The following is a 17,653-nucleotide window of genomic DNA, read 5'->3' as shown; positions in this document are numbered from 1 at the left end:
GTGGGATCGACCCTTACTCACATAAGGTATTACTTGGACGACCCAGTGCACTTGCTGATTAGTTGTGCGGAATTGCAAAAGTGTGATTGTGATTTTGTGCACCAAATACCGTATGCTGTGATGAGAATTCCTAGGCTAGATGCCCCTAGGATTAAGTTTGGATTGTGTAAATGGTTGGTGCTAATATGCATAGTTGGTATGTAATGTGAATTAATGATTGAGTTGAGGATTGTATGGCCTTGTATGTTTGGTGTGTTGAGAATTTGATAAATTGAATAATGAGTATTGATTTGTGAAATATGCATTTAAATTGTGAATTTAGAGGCCGTGAATGTGAATTTTGGGCCGAAGGCCGGAAAGAGGTAAGGAAGGTAAGTTGATGTGTGCATTGTATGATGACACAAGTGATTTGATGAATTTCAGATAATGAATATATGAATGATTGGGTTCGTTATTGAATAATAAGGTTTGAGGAGTTGAAGTGTGGAATTTGGTAATTTTGGGTGAAATTATGTAGATGAGGTATGTTTAGTTTTCGTTGAGATATATTATGTGGTCATATATGTGATTATGATTATTGATGCCTTGATGGTGTGATGATGTATGAGGGATATGCATGTTGTGATATATGCTTGATGAATGATTAAGGTTGATTTGTGGGTGAAACCATGTGATAGTGAGTATGATATTGATTATTATAATGATGGTGGATTGGAAATAGTATTGTTGGAAATTGGATGAGGAAGGATGTATGACATGTTAATGTGTTTGTAATTTAGCCATTTGTTTGAAATGGGTAAAAATGATTATATGGCAGTTTTGTGAATTGTGGTAAAGTGTTATGTATGAGTTGAGGAGGCTTGATATTGATTTTGGTATATTTTGATTGATTTCAAAAAGGGTTGAAATTGGCATGCTTTGGTTGATTTTGAAAAGGGTTGAAAATGGCTTGTTTTGAAAATGGCACTTTGTGGTTTTGTATGAAAATATGGTTTTTGGGCATACTTTGACGGGACATAACTTGGACTCCGGACCCCCGTTTTGTGCCAAACTCGTTTAGAAATAAAATTGGATCTGGGATGTCCATGTCGTTCGAAGAACGGGCGAAAATGATTTAAAATGAGAATAACCCCCGCTGCACCAAATGCCTAGCCACTTTCGCGAGAGTTGTGCCAGTTTTGTGCCTAGGGCACAAATACACCCACGCGTACGCATGGCTGACGCGTACGCATCGTTTGCCTGTTTTTCAATCCACGCGTCCGCATGGGCAACGCTTACGCGTCGATGGACCTTGTGGCCATCCACGCGTGCGCGTGAAGGACGCGTGCGCGTGGCCCTGTTTTCATGCCAAAGTTGATTTTTGAGTTTTAAAAGCCAAATCTCATACTTCTAAGCCTCCGATCTCACCCCTTATGTATTAAATCATTATGATATGCCTAGCAATGAGAAAGGAGCTAGGGGATGTGGTAACTTGCGAATGAAGAAAGGGAAAAGTTGTGATCAATGATGATCAAAAATGATTATATGAGATATAGAGGATGACGGTGGAAGTACCGTGTATGCCATGAGTCGAAGGGCTATATTTGTTGATAAATGGTTGGTTCTTGATTGAACCATGAGTCAGATGGCTGAGTTATTGTCGGGTTACGGCAAAGCCATTATTGATTATGGATGAGTATAAATGCACATATGATTAATGAATGAATGTGTTAAATGGATAATTATGGAAAATATTGAAATGTGATGTGTGACCCGGGTAGTAGGTAGTGGCGTTGTCCACTTGCTCCAGGTATGAGACGGGAAAAGATGTTTATGATAAATGAGTTTAATTATGGAGTTTTGAATGAATATATTTGTGATACCTGGGTAGTAGTAAGGGTGGTGGTTCATCCCCCTTGCTCCAGGTTAATGTTTAAGATTTGATAACAATGATGATTGCTTTTAAACTGAACGAATGTATGTTTTGAGATCCTGGTCAGTAGCAAGGGTTGTGGTTCGTCCCACTTGCTCCAGGTCAGAGATTGTGATGCCTGGGTAGTAGTGGTGAATCCACTCACTCCAGGTTGAGCTTTTAAACACCCGCCTGGGTAGTAGCCGCAGTAGTGGTTATTCCACTGGCTCTGGGTTGAGCGGGTAGTAGCAAGGGGGTTGTAGCTCAAACCTACTTGCTCCGCAAGGGGTGTTTCTATCCAATGGTTAGCTACCAGGACATGTCGGGTTGGCTATATAGCCGACAGATGATATCATCAGCCATAGGGCAGGCATACATCATTTGCATATGTTTGAATTGTTTGGGTTTGCCTATTTGTTTTGGATTTCTACATCATATATGCTATATTACCTGATTATGTGCTACTTGTTCTACTTGTACCTTATTTGTGTATTGCTTGCCTGTATTGCTTGTGTTTGAACAACTGAGAGGTCCCTCATGCTGGTGTCGGTGGATGTTGAGGGTTGTTCTTGATGAGATGAATTGATGATGCGATTGCATGATGATGATGATGATCATTGAATGAGATAATTTAAACTCCCTGGGTAGACGCAGTGATGTGGTTTCACTAGCTCCAGGTGAGGGTATGATGTATTGATATAGAATTGCTGAGGTAGAACAACTGGTGATGGTTTTGCTTATGGTTCTGAGTCTGATTCGTGGAAGAGTTAGTGAGTTGGGAAACATGTGAAACATGAATTAGATTTAGCACTCCCTTATGATAGTTGCCTATTCATGGATTAGCGAGAACCTAGGATGGATAATTGGTGAAAAAGTTTAGGATGCTTAGTGAGTTTTTATTGCAGTGCATTATATTTATTTGGCACTTTTACCGTACTGGGAATCCATGGGCACGGGGTTCTCAATTCTCATTCCATATATATCTCTTGTTTTTCAGATACAGGTCCAGGTGCTCAGAAGTGAGTTGTGGGTCGTCTGAGAGACGGCGAAGATCCTTATTTTCTCTACTTTGTGTTTTGCTTAGAATCTCTCCACCTTTGTTTTGAAAAGATTATATTATGTATTGAACTCTTTTGAACTTGCCTATAGAGGCTCTCATGTTTTCTTTGGGAGAGATTAGGATATACTGTTGTCAACTACTTTCATAATGTACCCTAGCCAACCTAAACTTCGCGGATTGCGGCTAGTGGCTATTTACTTATGTTATATATATCTATCTATTATCTATCTCTTAATCTCCTTTATGCCTTGTCCGTATATCGCTTTCAGCTCCACGGTTTATCTTTTTGTTGTCAAAACGTGAGTGATACGTCTTCGCGATTTTAATTATACTCTTTGCAGGCTTCTCGATTAATACTCTTTCCGAAATTACCTATATTTATATATTAAAAATCCACCTGAGAGTCGTACCACCGTAGTATCATTGACTTATGACTCGAGCTTAAGGATTTGAATATTAGGGTGTTACATCAAAGCAATCAAAGTAGTATTGAAATTAAGTAATAAACACTTCATAATTGAACATAATTCGTTGACTTTTTATATGAAATAAAAAAGAAAAACAACTCATGATGCACATGCATCACACTTCAACTCTTCCTTTTACATTTTTATAAAAATTTGGATATAACCTCCTCTAAAAATAGACTTAACCACCCTCAATCTTAATAATCCATCAGCCTTTTATCAGCAATTATCCAAATAACATATTTTCAATAATCATCTCATCGTAATTCAATTTATCATTCAACACAACCAATTCAACAAAATCAGTTAAAAGATCATGTTCTACAGCCTTCTCAATAAATCAGTAAATTAATCACAATTCATAACCATAGACAATTTAACTTTACCAATTAGTCACACAATACAGTCACATTTTATTTAAATATTTAATCAATCGCATTTAGCTAGCACAACCCAATCAATTTATACGACTTGCACAATCACAGAAAATAAATTTTCACATTGATATCGATTAATAACAATTCCTTGATAAAAAAACATGTTTTGAAAAGTTCATACCTCAATCGCGACCCAACTACACTATAAACTCCCTTTTTATTCTTATTTCACATTAGCGGCATCGAATTTGACTATTTCTTGCAGCACCAACAACCACAAAGGCAGCATGCAATAACAGTATTCAACCCTACGACATTGAATTCCTCAAAATCTGTAACAAACTATAATAAAATACTAACAGCGAGGGTTTCATAAATAAAATACTTACTGTAATTAAGGAAAAACACAAGAATAAAATGGCAGCCACTCCGGTGTCAACTTTCGGCGAGCATAATGGTGACAGAGAGCTCTGGTGATGACGAAAAATCTTAGTGGTAACAACGCAGTGACAACAATATCCCCAAAAATTGAAAGAATGGAAACCAAAAGCAAGAATACCCTTACCAGCGGCAGTCCCGCTAGCTTAGCCAGTTCCGGCGACAGAGGCGTAGCTGCAGCAACGGCAACAATTCGATCCTCTCTCTAGCCATCACGTTTCCCTCTCTTTGCGGGCTCCTTAGCAGCGACTTCAACCCACAGCTATGACAACGATGGCGCTTCCTGCAGTAAGCTCTAGTAGCGGCGGCAGCTATGGACCTTGACGATGACGGCGGCAAAGGCACAACAAAGACGGAGACAAGGTGCGGTAGCTGCAGCTCCTCCCTCTCCTTCTCGTCGTCTCTCTCTCTCTCTCTCTCTCTCTCTCTCTCTCTCTCTCTCTTTGGATCTGATTCTCAATGGTGGCACTTGATGTGTGGAAAACGATCCAACACAAAACTCACCGACAAGTGTACCGGGTCACATCAAGTAATAAAACTCACGGGAGTGAGGTCAATCCCACAGGGATTGAAGGATTGAGCAATTTTAGCTTAGTGGTTGATTTAGTCAAGCAAACAAGAGTTTATTTGAGTGATTTATAATTGACAGAAACTAAATTGCATGAATTGTAAAGGGGAGTGGGTGAATTGCAGGAAATTAAATAGAATGAAAGGAAAAAGAGCTGAATCTTAAAGTGCAAGTAATATAAATTGCAGAAACATAAATTGCAAGAAATGTAAATTGCAGAAACTTAAAGTGCAAGAAATCTAAATTGCTTGAATCTTAAATGGGTTAGGGATGTGGGATTGCATAAATTAAACAAGGAAAATAAAATTTAACAAACGGAAGAGTAGAAGATGAATTCAATTGAACCGGATCTCAAACTGAAATATAAAGGAACTTTGTAGAAGCATTCAACAGTGAAATTTAAAATGAAAATTCCATATCTCAGGACTCAAGAGACTAGATAACTAAGTCTAGATCTCAATGCCTTCCTAGATCTAAATTCAGAAAACAATTGCAAGAGAAGTAAAGATCAAACAGTAGAAAAAATGAATTCAAATATCAATTTCTCAATTGTGCAGTAAATCAAAACAGAGAGACCTCAAGGTGAGATTGAAACAAAATTCCTTCAATTCTCCAACCCAAGGTTCAAACAAGTATGCAGGAAATGAAAATGAGAAAACCCAGGGGAAGAGAATGCAATTCTTCTTCCGAGAAACTCTAACAGCAACGAAAACTGAAAATTAAATCAAACTCTCTCAAAGGAAAAAGCTCTCTAAAAATTCTAAAAAAAAAGCTCCCTAAAACTTCAAATCCTAAGCTATTTATACACTCTCTTCAAATGATCATGGAGCCTTGAATTTGGGCCTTGGCCTTGATGGAATTGGGTTGACAAAAGCCTCTGTTGATCGCTCTTGGTGGTGGGAAGAAATCCGTTTGCAACTTGGGCCTTGGGGATTTACGTTTGAGTCAACGTTTGAGGCAAACGTTGACTCAAACGTCTTCGTGTGTGGCATTATGCAGCTCGGCCAAATTGTTGTCATCCACGTTTGAGCCAACGTTTGAGGTCAAACATGAGCTCAAAAGTGGCCCTTCCCATGCTTCTCTTTTAGCCAACATTTGGCCTAACGTTTGAGGCAAACGTGGCTCATCCAAGGCATCAAACAGGGGTGCTCTTCCATGCTAAAATGGCGCCAAGGTTTGACCTCAAGTTTGAGGCAAACATTGGTGCAAATGTTGCCATGCTCCATGGGTGTTCTTCCTTGTTCTTGTGGCACCAACGTTTGACCTCAAGTTTGAGGCAAACGTTGGCCTCCTTGGATGAAAATTCTTAGCCAACGTTTGACCTCAAGTTTGAGGCAAACATTGACGCAAACGTGGGCGTGCCTCCAGGGTGTGATTGCACTCTTCCTCACGTTTGAGTCCAAGTTTGAGGCAAACTTGAGCTCAAACGTGAGTCCTTCCTCTTGCCTCTTACTATCCCTTTTTCTTAAACCTTCTTCCAAGCCTTTTTCCACCTATCATCAATCAACAATTGCATCAAAGCTATGCTATAATCATGAGAGTTCTTCTTCTTATTGACATATAAGCAATTATAGCACAAAAACTCATGAAAATGCATCAATTCATTCATGGTTGATTGAATCTAAGGAAACATGAAATTCTACCCAAATGGCTTACTTGTGGCATAAGAAAGTGCATAAAATCCAATGAAAATCAAAGAAAAAGACTAGTAAAACTAGGCTAAGATGACTTGTCATCAGCACTGAAGAACGAAACTCTCGCGCAATCTAGAATTTTCACAAATAAATTCCTGTTGTAAGTATAGCTTCTAGACCGGCAAGAATTCCTTTCTTATAAATGTTTGGTTGTCACATGTAATGAACCAAATAAAATTTATAAACCGAAGTATTCAAATCTCAGGTCGTCTTCTCAAGAAATTGCAGGGAAGTATGTTTTACTATTTGTTATGGAAAACAGTATTTTTGGGTTTTGAAAAGGTTTTGAACAAGAGAAATGGATTGCAGGAATTAATAAATTACTAACTAAGAAATCTCTTGGCAAAGTATGAAAACTGGAAGTCCTATCCTAGTTATCCTTATCAATGGTGATGAGAATTATATTTCTGCTACCACTAAGTCAACCTCTAACTATGAAGGTCAGTTAAGTGGACAAATTAATTTAACACCTAAAGTCCTAGTCAACTCCTCAAGGAAAGACTAGAGTTATAGGAATCTAAATTAATCAGCAAAGATAACAATTATCAATCACGATGAGTTTGACAACTCAAGAGTTACTAATTAATCAACCAAAGGCAAAAGGAAAAAATCTAAATTATTTATATAATAAATAGAAAGAAGCAATCATGAGATTGAAATACCTCAAATTATATTAAATGAAGATATCAATTCTAACATGGACAAGTTCATAAATTAGATTGAAAAGATAAATAAAAGGGACATTGAACCTGTAATTGAAGAAGATGAAAATATTCCTAAGTCCTTTAAGAGGAATCCTAATCCTAATCCTAAGAGAGAGGAGAGAGCATCTCTCTCTCTCTAAAAACTACATCTAAATTATGAAAAGTGTGACTTATAAATGAATGTATGTTGTATCATCTATCCATTGTCTACTCTACTCGATGAATGGATGGATTTCTCCACTTATAGCCTTTTAATCTGTGTTCTCTGGCTTGGATCTGGACCAAAAAGGGCCAGAAGTCACTGGGGCCGACTTCTGCAAATTCTGCAGATCGCGCACGTCATGCATCTGCGTGGGTCACGCGGTCGCGTCATCTGGATTTCTGCTCTTCCACGCGGTCGCGTCAGTCATGCGTTCGCATTAGTTGTGTTTCACGATTCACGCGTTCACGTCATTCATGTGCTCGCGCCGATGCTTTTTGCGCTAAGCACGCGTCTGCGTGGGTCACACGTTCGCGTCGCTTCTAGTTTCTTCAAAAACTCCACTTTGTGCTTTCCTTCCATTTTTGTATGTTTTCTTTCTATCCTTTAAGTCATTCCTGCCCTATAAAACCTGAAAGTACTCAACACAGAAATCACGGCATTGAATGGTAATAAAGGATAATTAAATTTAATAATTTTAAAGCTTAGGAAACATGTTTTCTCATATGTCATATCATAAGGAAGGAATTGTAAAATCATGCAAATTCATATGAATAAGTAGGTAAAGAGTTGATAAAATCATTCAATTTAAGCACAAGATTTATCATAAAATAGTGGTTTATCAACCTCTCCATACTTAAACAATAGCATGTACTCATGCTAAATCCAAGAGAAAAGAGTAAAGGTAAAATGGTAGAATCATATGCAATGCAATCTATTCTAAATGCAACTACCTAAATGAATCATGCAATTCTAGTTATTATTCACCTATATATAAAGCATACATATAGTTAAATTAATTCATACCTTCAAGGAATCATGTATGTACAATTAGGGCCAAATCATATTAAAGCACAATTATAATTGAGTTGAGTTAAGATAGTTCACAACTTGCAAGACAATTAATAATTAAACATGGACATATGAGAATGAACTATTGAACCCTCACTAGATTGTGTGTTTACTCTCTAGTCACTCAGTGTTTGGGGTTAATCACTCTCTTCTTTTCTAGTCATGCTTTCTAAAACTTTGTTTTTCCTCTAATTAATCAACAATTATTGAATATAGACATACAAAAATCATGAGGTCTTTTCCTAGGTTGTAATGGGGCTGAGGTAAGGGTAAGGATGTATATATAAGGCTAAGTGGGCTAACAAAGTGAATCTTTGACTAGTCTAAGATCTCACCTAATATATACATATATAATTTCATAATTCTTCACCTAGCTACCCAAACCTTTCCACTTTTGTGTTACAGGCTCATGCATTTTATTTTTGACTTTTGTCCCATGTGCATTGATTTTGATTTTTTTATATGCAGTATGCAGAATGCAAAATGCAATGAATGTCATGCAAAAATTCTAGGTTCAATCAAAATTCAGAAACAGAATAAAATGGAGAGGGAACGATCATACCATGGTGGGTTGTCTCTCACCTAGCACTTTTAGTTAAAGTCCTTAAGTTGGACGTTTGATGAGCTTTCTGTTATGGTGGCTTGTGCTTGATTTTATCTAGAAATCTCCACCAGTGTTTGGAATGCCAGCATCCTCCGGGGTCCCAAACAAGGCACGTAAAGCCTTTGAGCAGTTTTGAATAGGTTTTCAAGATCTCGGGGTGTTGAATGTCATAATAGAATCCAGGATCCCAAACTTTGCTTTTAAACCCGTTTCCGTCTTGATTTGCATTTTTCCAGCCGGGTGATGAGCAATCTGAATTCTCACTGCAGTGACCAAACAGCTTTTGAGATCCTTTCAATGGAGCTTGACACCAATCTTTGCACCTCAAATTGAAGTGTGAAACATCATTGAATCTTGCATACCAGTGCTGAGTGTGAGTCATTTTCCTTTTGCTCTTAAAGCCGCAAAGAGCTCTAAGCTGGTCATCTGTTTCAAGTAAACCATATTCAAGTGGAAAAGTAAAGATAAAGGTCAAGGATTTTACCCACTTGAAGTTTGTATTGGGCGGTAATGGCCTTGGGATAAGTGTTTCTAGTGGTTCTGCAAGCTCTACTCCCTTGTGGTCTTCAGTGAATTCCTCCACTTCTTTGCAAATTTCTTCCATTTTAACCATGTCTTGATCAAAGTCATCGATATCTTCCTCATCACTTGAGTCCTAATTGGGAGGTTGAGAAAAGTCTACCTCTGCATCATCTTCGTATTCACTTGGGAAAGATTCTTCTATCTCAAAGAATTTCACTTGTGGATGCAAGTTCATTACCAAGAGAACTTGACTATTGATTATCAACATCAAAGAAACATGCGTCTTGGGTTATTCCGTTCAGTTCTTCATAGGATACCTGCTTCGGAGGTTGTGCACTATCCTCCTCTGCACTATCCTCCTCAGCATCGATTGTAACGTCCTTAATGGAATTCTCCATAACTTTGGATTCCCGCGGAGGATCGGCATCTCCTAAATCTTCAACCAACTCTTCTTCTTTTATAATGACAGATTCCTCTACTTGTTCTAGTACAAAGTTATGCTCTATACTGTCCACTGGAGTTTCTAGTGTCTCCTTCATGCTACGTTCTTCATTAGATTTTCCACATGAAGCCACAGGAGTTTGTTGAGTGTCTGAATGTCTGAAAGATAATTGATTTATTGCTTGCTCTAGTTGATGAAGGGTTGCATGAAATTGGTCTACTGATTCTTTGAAGCAAATCTGTGATTCTTGGCTTGATAGATATGGACATGGTGCATAGGGGAGTGGTGGTTCTTGGGAGTAATTGGATTGGCGTTGGGGCGGATAAGGATCATACGGTGGCGAATGGCGAAAATAAGCTTGTGAATGTGGTGGTTTAAAGCTATGTTGAGAGGATGGTCTCTAAGCACAGGGTGGGGCTTGTTGGTAGCTACAAGGGGGTCCACCATATCTATCAGCTTGGTATGCATTGTAGAATGGTCCATGTCTATGATATCCAGGAAGGTGTTGTTGCCTAAAGGGTTTATCAGATCATCTTGGCTCCATCCATCTTTGATTGCCTAGACCGTGATGCATAGTCCTGTTATAGCTTCCATTCCTTTCAACAAAATTAGAACCAAACTCAAAGCGAGAAGGGTGAAAACTCATAGTAACTATTAGAAATAAGAAGGGAAAACAAAAACAAATAAACAAGTAAAAGAAAAATATTTACAATAACCAATAATAAGGCACACGTTTGCAATTTCCCGGCAACAGCACCATTTTAAAGAACAAAACTCTCGCGCAATCTAGAATTTTCACAAATAAATTCCCGTTATAAGTATAGCTTCTAGACCGGCAAGAATTCCTTTCTTACAAACGTTTGGTTGTCACAAGTAACGAACCCAATAAAATTTATAAACCGAAGTATTCAAACCTCGGGTCGTCTTCTCAAGGAATTGCAGGGAAGTATGTTTTACTATTGGTTATGAAAAACAGTGTTTTTGGGTTTTGAAAAGGTTTTGAACAAGAGAAATGGATTGCAGGAATTAATAAATTACTAACTAAGAAATCTCTTGGCAAAGTATAAAAACTGGAAGTCCTATCCTAGTTATCCTTATCAATGGTGATGAGAATTATATTTCTGCTACCACTAAGTCAACCTCTAACTATGAAGGTCAGTTAAGTGGACAAATTAATTTAACACCTAAAGTCCTAGTCAACTTCTCAAGAAAAGACTAGAGTTATAGGAATCTAAATTAATCAGCAAAGATAACAATTATCAATCACGATGAGTTTGACAACTCAAGAGTTACCAATTACTCAACCAAAGCCAAAAGGGAAAAATCTAAATTATTTATATAATAAATAGAAAGAAGCAATCATGAGTCTGAAATACCTCAAATTATATTAAATGAAGATATCAATTCTAACATGGACAAGTTCATAAATTAGATTTAAAAGATAAATAAAAGGGACATTGAACCTGTAATTGAAGAAGATGAAAATATTCCTAAGTCCTTTAAGAGGAATCCTAATCCTAATCCTAAGAGAGAGGAGAGAGCCTCTCTCTCTAAAAACTACATCTAAATTATGAAAAGCGTGACTTATGAATGAATGTATGTTGTATCATCTATCTATTGTCTACTCTACTCAATGAATGGATGGATTCCTCCACTTATAGCCCTTTAATCTGTGTTCTCTGGGCTTGGATCTAGACCAAAAAAGGCCCAGAAGTCGCTGGGACCGACTTCTGCAAATTCTACAGATCGCGCACGTCACGCGTTCGTGTGGGTCACGCGGTCGCGTCATCTGGAGTTCTGCTCTTCCACGCGGTCGCGTCAGTCATGCGTCCGCGTTAGTTGTATTTCGCAAGTGACACGTTCGCATCGTTCATGCGCTCGCGTCGATGCCTTTTGCGCTAAGCATGCGTCTGCGTGGGTCACGTGTTCGCGTCGCTTCCAGTTTCTTCAAAAACTCCAATTTATGCTTTTCTTCCATTTTTGTATGTTCTCTTTCTATCCTTTAAGTCATTCCTGCCCTATAAAACCTGAAAGTACTCAACACACAAATCACAGCATCGAATGGTAATAAAGGATAATTAAATTTAATAATTTTAAAGCTTAGGAAACATGTTTTCTCATATGTCATATCATAAGGAAGGAATTGTAAAACCATGCAAATTCATATGAATAAGTAGGTAAAGAGTTGATAAAATCATTCAATTTAAGCACAAGATTTATCATAAAATATGGCGATGGTGGCAGTGAGACCCACTGAAGTCGTTTCCCTCTTTCCTTCTTCTTTTTCTTCCTCAAGTTCTCTCTTCCTTCTTTTCTTTTCTTTCTTCATTTAAAGGGTGGTGGCGGCTGTATAAAAGAGAGGGTGAGTGTGTGAGTGTGGTGTGTTTGGATTAGGGTTAAAGTTGTGTGTGTGTGTGTGTGTGTGTAGAAATAAGGGTTAACGTTAGTAAAGAAATTAGAGATTTTGGGATTAGGGTTCAAAACGGGGGGTAATGATAAAATAGAAAATCTTAATAAAACTAAAGGGTAGAGTAGTAATTTAAAATTAAACTGTTTTACTGAATCTGATATATGGAACTTAGATAGGTTAAGTGAACAAGCTATTCTAGATCTAATGTGTAGTATGACTATGACAGTAACTGCTTATAAGGCAAAACGAGCTAGTGATAGAGAAGTAGCAGTCATGATCACCCAACAGTTCACGAGATAATTAAAAATATGGTGGAATAACTTTCTAACCCTACCAAAAAAATAATTTTAAGTAGTGTAAAACTAGAAGACCAAACACAAGACGCTACAACAACTTTAATCTTTACAATTGTAAAAAACATTTTAGGAGACCCAAATATTTTTAAAGATAGAATAGAAATCCAACAAATGAACTTACGATGTGCCAGAATGTCTAACCACAAGAGGTATAAAGATATTTTCATCTTGAAGGTAATAACGAGAGATGATGCAGTAGCCCCTTTTTGAAAAGAAAGATTAATAGTAGCTTTACCCAAACTCTTTTTAGGAAAAGTTTTACAAAAACTACAATCTCTATTTGGCACTCAAATACCATATGAGGCCTAACTTTTGGCCAAATACATAATATAATAGTACAAACTGGTGTAGAAATATGTACTGACACCAGATTACAAGAAAAAATAAGAAAGGAAAAAAGAAACAAATTAATTTTCTAAATCAAGAGATTGTATATAAAAGAATAGAACAGCAACTAGAAACTCAAAAAAATTCAAACCATAATAAAAGGATTAGAAGATAGGATTAACAAAGACTTGTGTAGCCTAAACCCAAAAACTTTTCATTATAGGAAATTATATGAAGTATCCTTACCATATGAAGATAATCTTAATGAAAAAGATATTTCCACTAAGGCAAAGTCTATCACAGAGTCTTATGCTTAAGTCATAAAACTGAGGTGGCAAGGTATTACGACCTCTAAAAATAAATATATATATACATACATACATATATATAATATAGTTGGAAAAGTTTTATATTTAGGAGCCTTTGAAGAAAAGTAAAAATGAAAGCATTATGCTCGTGAGTAACGTTTACCTGCGTACGAAGCAAAGCTTAAGCACAAATAAATACATATATACAAAAGAGTAGAGGATCAAGGATACATAGTAGTCAAACTCCAAGCTTAGCCTGCGAAGTTAAGGCTAGCCGGAGAATATTTACATACATACATACATACATACATACATACATATAATCCCATATCTAAACTTCTCAAAATAAACTCTAGTTCAGCAACAAGAGCCTATATGAGGCACCAAGGTGTAATACATAAAAAAACAATATCGTATGGGATGAGAACAGGGGTCAGTATGTTAAGGTGCCCACATATATAATAAATAAGGCCCCAGGAAAGTCAGAGGCAATCCTATAACACCGACACCCAAATTATAAAACTTAAAGATTTAAAGACTAAAGCCATAAACAGGGGTAGTTCTCTAAGGTTCTAAACTTGATCAAAACCTAATCAAAACCCTCAATCCTCCACCTTTCCTCTAATCCTCCAACTTTGGTGAAACCATAGGCAAACAAGCAAACAGGTCAAGCACATACAGAAAGCACATATAACAAGTAAGCAGTTAGCAATTAACACGAATAAACAATTAAGCAAGCCAAGACAATGCACAAACAAGCAAGTTAAATATGTGCACATGATGCATGCCTGTCCTACAGATGATGAGTCTCATCTGTTGGTTATAAAATCAAACTCGACATTTCCTGGTAGCTAACCATTGGATAGAACACCAAACACGGAGCAAGTGGGATAACACCGCAACCTTTGCATCTTATCCACATACCCAAAGCAGGGGACAACCTCACCACTGCCTCTTACCCAGACGGTGTTATAGTTCTCAACCCGGAGCAAGCGGTGTCAGAACTCAACTCTTGCATCTTACCCGGAGTTTCGAACTCTTAACCGGGGCAAATGGATAACACCACTGCATCTTACCCGACAATCTTGCCTCTTACTCGGAGCAAGTGGATAACACCACTGCGTCTTACCCGGAGGCATATCACAATCAAATTCAAGTTCATTTATAGATTAGTCAAAAATGACTAAGTCTGCAGAATTTCAATTTTACATGCCGAAATTCCGACGTGCATAACTTTCTTATTTTAAAACATTTTTCATCCGTTCTTCGAACAGCGTAAACTTCACAAACCCAGTTTTTATATGAAATAAGTTTGAAATAATTTGGGAGTTTGGAAGCCGAGTTATGGCTCGCTGAATTTCGGCCAAAAATCAAATTTTTACAAAAATACTCAAACCTTTATTTTACCAAAATCATAACTCATTCCAACTTACACACACAACATCAAGACACACCAAATCATACCTCATCTCTCCACATTCATAATATGACACCCTTATATACAATTCCATCAAGCTCAACTCTGATAATCAACAAATCTCATATTCACACATTAATATATTACAATCATTCATTCAAATTATCATCTCATCAACTATCCACCACATTCATATCATTAACCTACATAACAATATTTCATATTCAACCTACACAACGTAACTCATAATCAATCTTATAATCAATCCTCAACATTCACAAACATATATCAATTCTTAAATTCATGGCACACATATACATATTTGTTCCTTCATCACCTCCACAGCCAAACATTCAATCCAAACTTATCTTATAGTCATCTAGCCTAAGTTTTCACGACACATTACATATTATATACGAGAAACCAAAATCATACCTTGGCCGATTCCTCGTAAAGCCATAAAGCACTTCAAGGTCATCCTCACCACAAGTCCCAAGCTCTAATTCACCACTCAACAAGTTCAACCCAGCACCCAATGCTCAATCCAAGATTCCAACTTCCTCAAATGTGTTCCAAGTCACATATACACTCCTTAATTCATATTATTTACACCCACATACACAACCTCAATATCCAAACTCATATAATCAAAGGATCCACAAGGATTTAAGAGTTCTTACCTTACCCACACACCAAATGAACAAAACTCAATAGTTTCCTCGAGCTAACTCAAGCTTAGAACATCAAAATCACATAATCCATTAAACTCAAAAACTCTTAAATTCAAAATTGAGAAGGGAACATTTGGGTAATAAAAAATGAATTTCTTACCAAATTGGTTAGTGGGCTTTGTAGAGAATTCTAAGACGAACGCGTGGCCACTGACGGTTCGTCAATCAGAGCTCCGGATTGAAAGTTATGGTGAATTGAAATCGGAGCAAGGGTTTGAGATCTTCCTTCTCCTCCTCCTGTGTGTTTTTAGCGTGTTTCATTGTTGTCGGGGGAAGGAAGAGCTGATGCTCTTCATATATAGTGGGTTAAGTTGGGCCTTGGGCCCATTATGGGTTCGGTTCATCCAGTTCGCCCTGTTCAGTCCATTCTTGGGCCAATTTTTTTTAATTGGTGTCAAAATTCTTATTTTAATTAATTCTACCACATTAAACTCTAAAATATCATTTTTCTAATTTCCTAGGTTAATTATTAATTTATTGGCTAATTATTTACTAATTTTTGGGTTTTACATCTTACCCCCCTAATAGAAATTTTCGTCCTCGAAAATTTGCTCTCTCAGATTTATCCACCTCTTACCATTCATCTTACTACTCTCCCAACATTAATTCAAACAATAATTCACACATTCTCTAGCCTCAAGTATAAGATCATAAACTTAATCAAATTCAAGCCTAAGCTATACCCATTTGTTTCACTTTTAACTTAGTCTAGTTCTTTTTCAATGATTACAAATTCCTTATGTTGTATATGTTCCATCTAATTCAATTTAAATCCCAAGTCCTTCTCAACTATTTCAAATCCTAATCAATTCTCCAATCTCTTAGTCTAATTCAATCTGTTATAACAATATTTCACATTCAACCAACACAACATGACTCATAATCAATCTTATAATCAATCCTCAACATTCACATACATATATCAATTCTCAAATTCATTGCACACATATACGTATTAGTTTCCTAATTACCACCACAACCAAACATTCAACCCAAACTTATCATATGGTCATCTAGCCTAAGTTTTTACGACACATTACATATTATATACAAGAAACCAAAACCATACCTTGGCTGATTTCTTGTAAAGCCACAAAGCACTTTAAGGTCCTCCTCACCACATGTCCCAAGCTCTAATTCATCACTCAACAAGTTCAACCCAGCATCCATTGCTAAATCCAAGGTTCCAACTTCCTCAAATATGTTCCAAGTCACATATACACTCCCTAATTCATATTATTTACATCCACATACACAAGCTCAATATCCAAACTCATATAATCAAAAAATCCACAAGGGTTTAAGAGTTCTTACCTTATCCACACATCAAATGAACAAAACTCAATAGATTCTTCGAGCAAACTCAAGTCTAGAACATCAAAATCACATAATCTATTATACTCAGAAACTTTGAAATATGAAATTGAGAAGGGAAGATTTGGGTAAGAAAATATAAATTTCTTACCAAATTGGTTAGTGGGCTTTGTAGAGAATTTCAAAACGAACACGTGACCGCTAACGGCTCGTCAATCAAAACTTTGGATTGAAAGTTATGGTGAATTGAAATCGGAGCAAGGGTTTGAGATCTTCCTTCTCCACCTCTCATGTGTTTTCAGCGTATTTCATTGTTGTTAGGGGAAGGAAGAGCTAATGCTCTTCATATATTAAGTTGGGCTTTGAGCCCATTATGGGCCCGGTTCGGCCCATTATGGGCCCGGTTCGGCCCATTTGGCCCAATTTTAGGCCGATTTAAAAAAAATTGTTGTCAAAATTCTTAGTTTAAATAATTCTATCACATTAATTTCTAAAATTTTATTTTTCTAATTTCTTAAATTAATTATTAATTTATTAGCTAATTATTTACTAATTTTTTAGATTTTACAAATAAGAATTATTGAAATACTGTAAGAAAGAAATCCAAAAATACTTAGATAAAGAATTAATCAGGCCATCAAAGTCTCCTTGGAGCTGCACAGAATTTTATGTAATAAAGGCCACAGAAATCGAAAGAGGAGTTCCAAGATTAGTAATTAATTACAAACTTTTAAATAATGCCTTAAAATGGATAAGATATCTCTTATCCAACAAAAATGACTTAATTAAAATATTAAATAATGCTACTATCTTTTTTAACTTTGACTTAAAATCTGGATATTATCAAATATTAGTAAAAGAGGAAGATAGATATAAAATAACTTTTATAGTATCTTTTGGACATTATGAATGGAATGTAATGTCCCAAGGATTAAAAAATACACCAAGTAAGTTTTAAGAAATTATGAATAA

The sequence above is a fragment of the Arachis duranensis genome, chromosome 6 (assembly GCF_000817695.3).
Source record: "Arachis duranensis cultivar V14167 chromosome 6, aradu.V14167.gnm2.J7QH, whole genome shotgun sequence".
Classification (NCBI taxonomy): domain Eukaryota; kingdom Viridiplantae; phylum Streptophyta; class Magnoliopsida; order Fabales; family Fabaceae; genus Arachis; species Arachis duranensis.
This window is presented reverse-complemented; position numbering follows the sequence as displayed.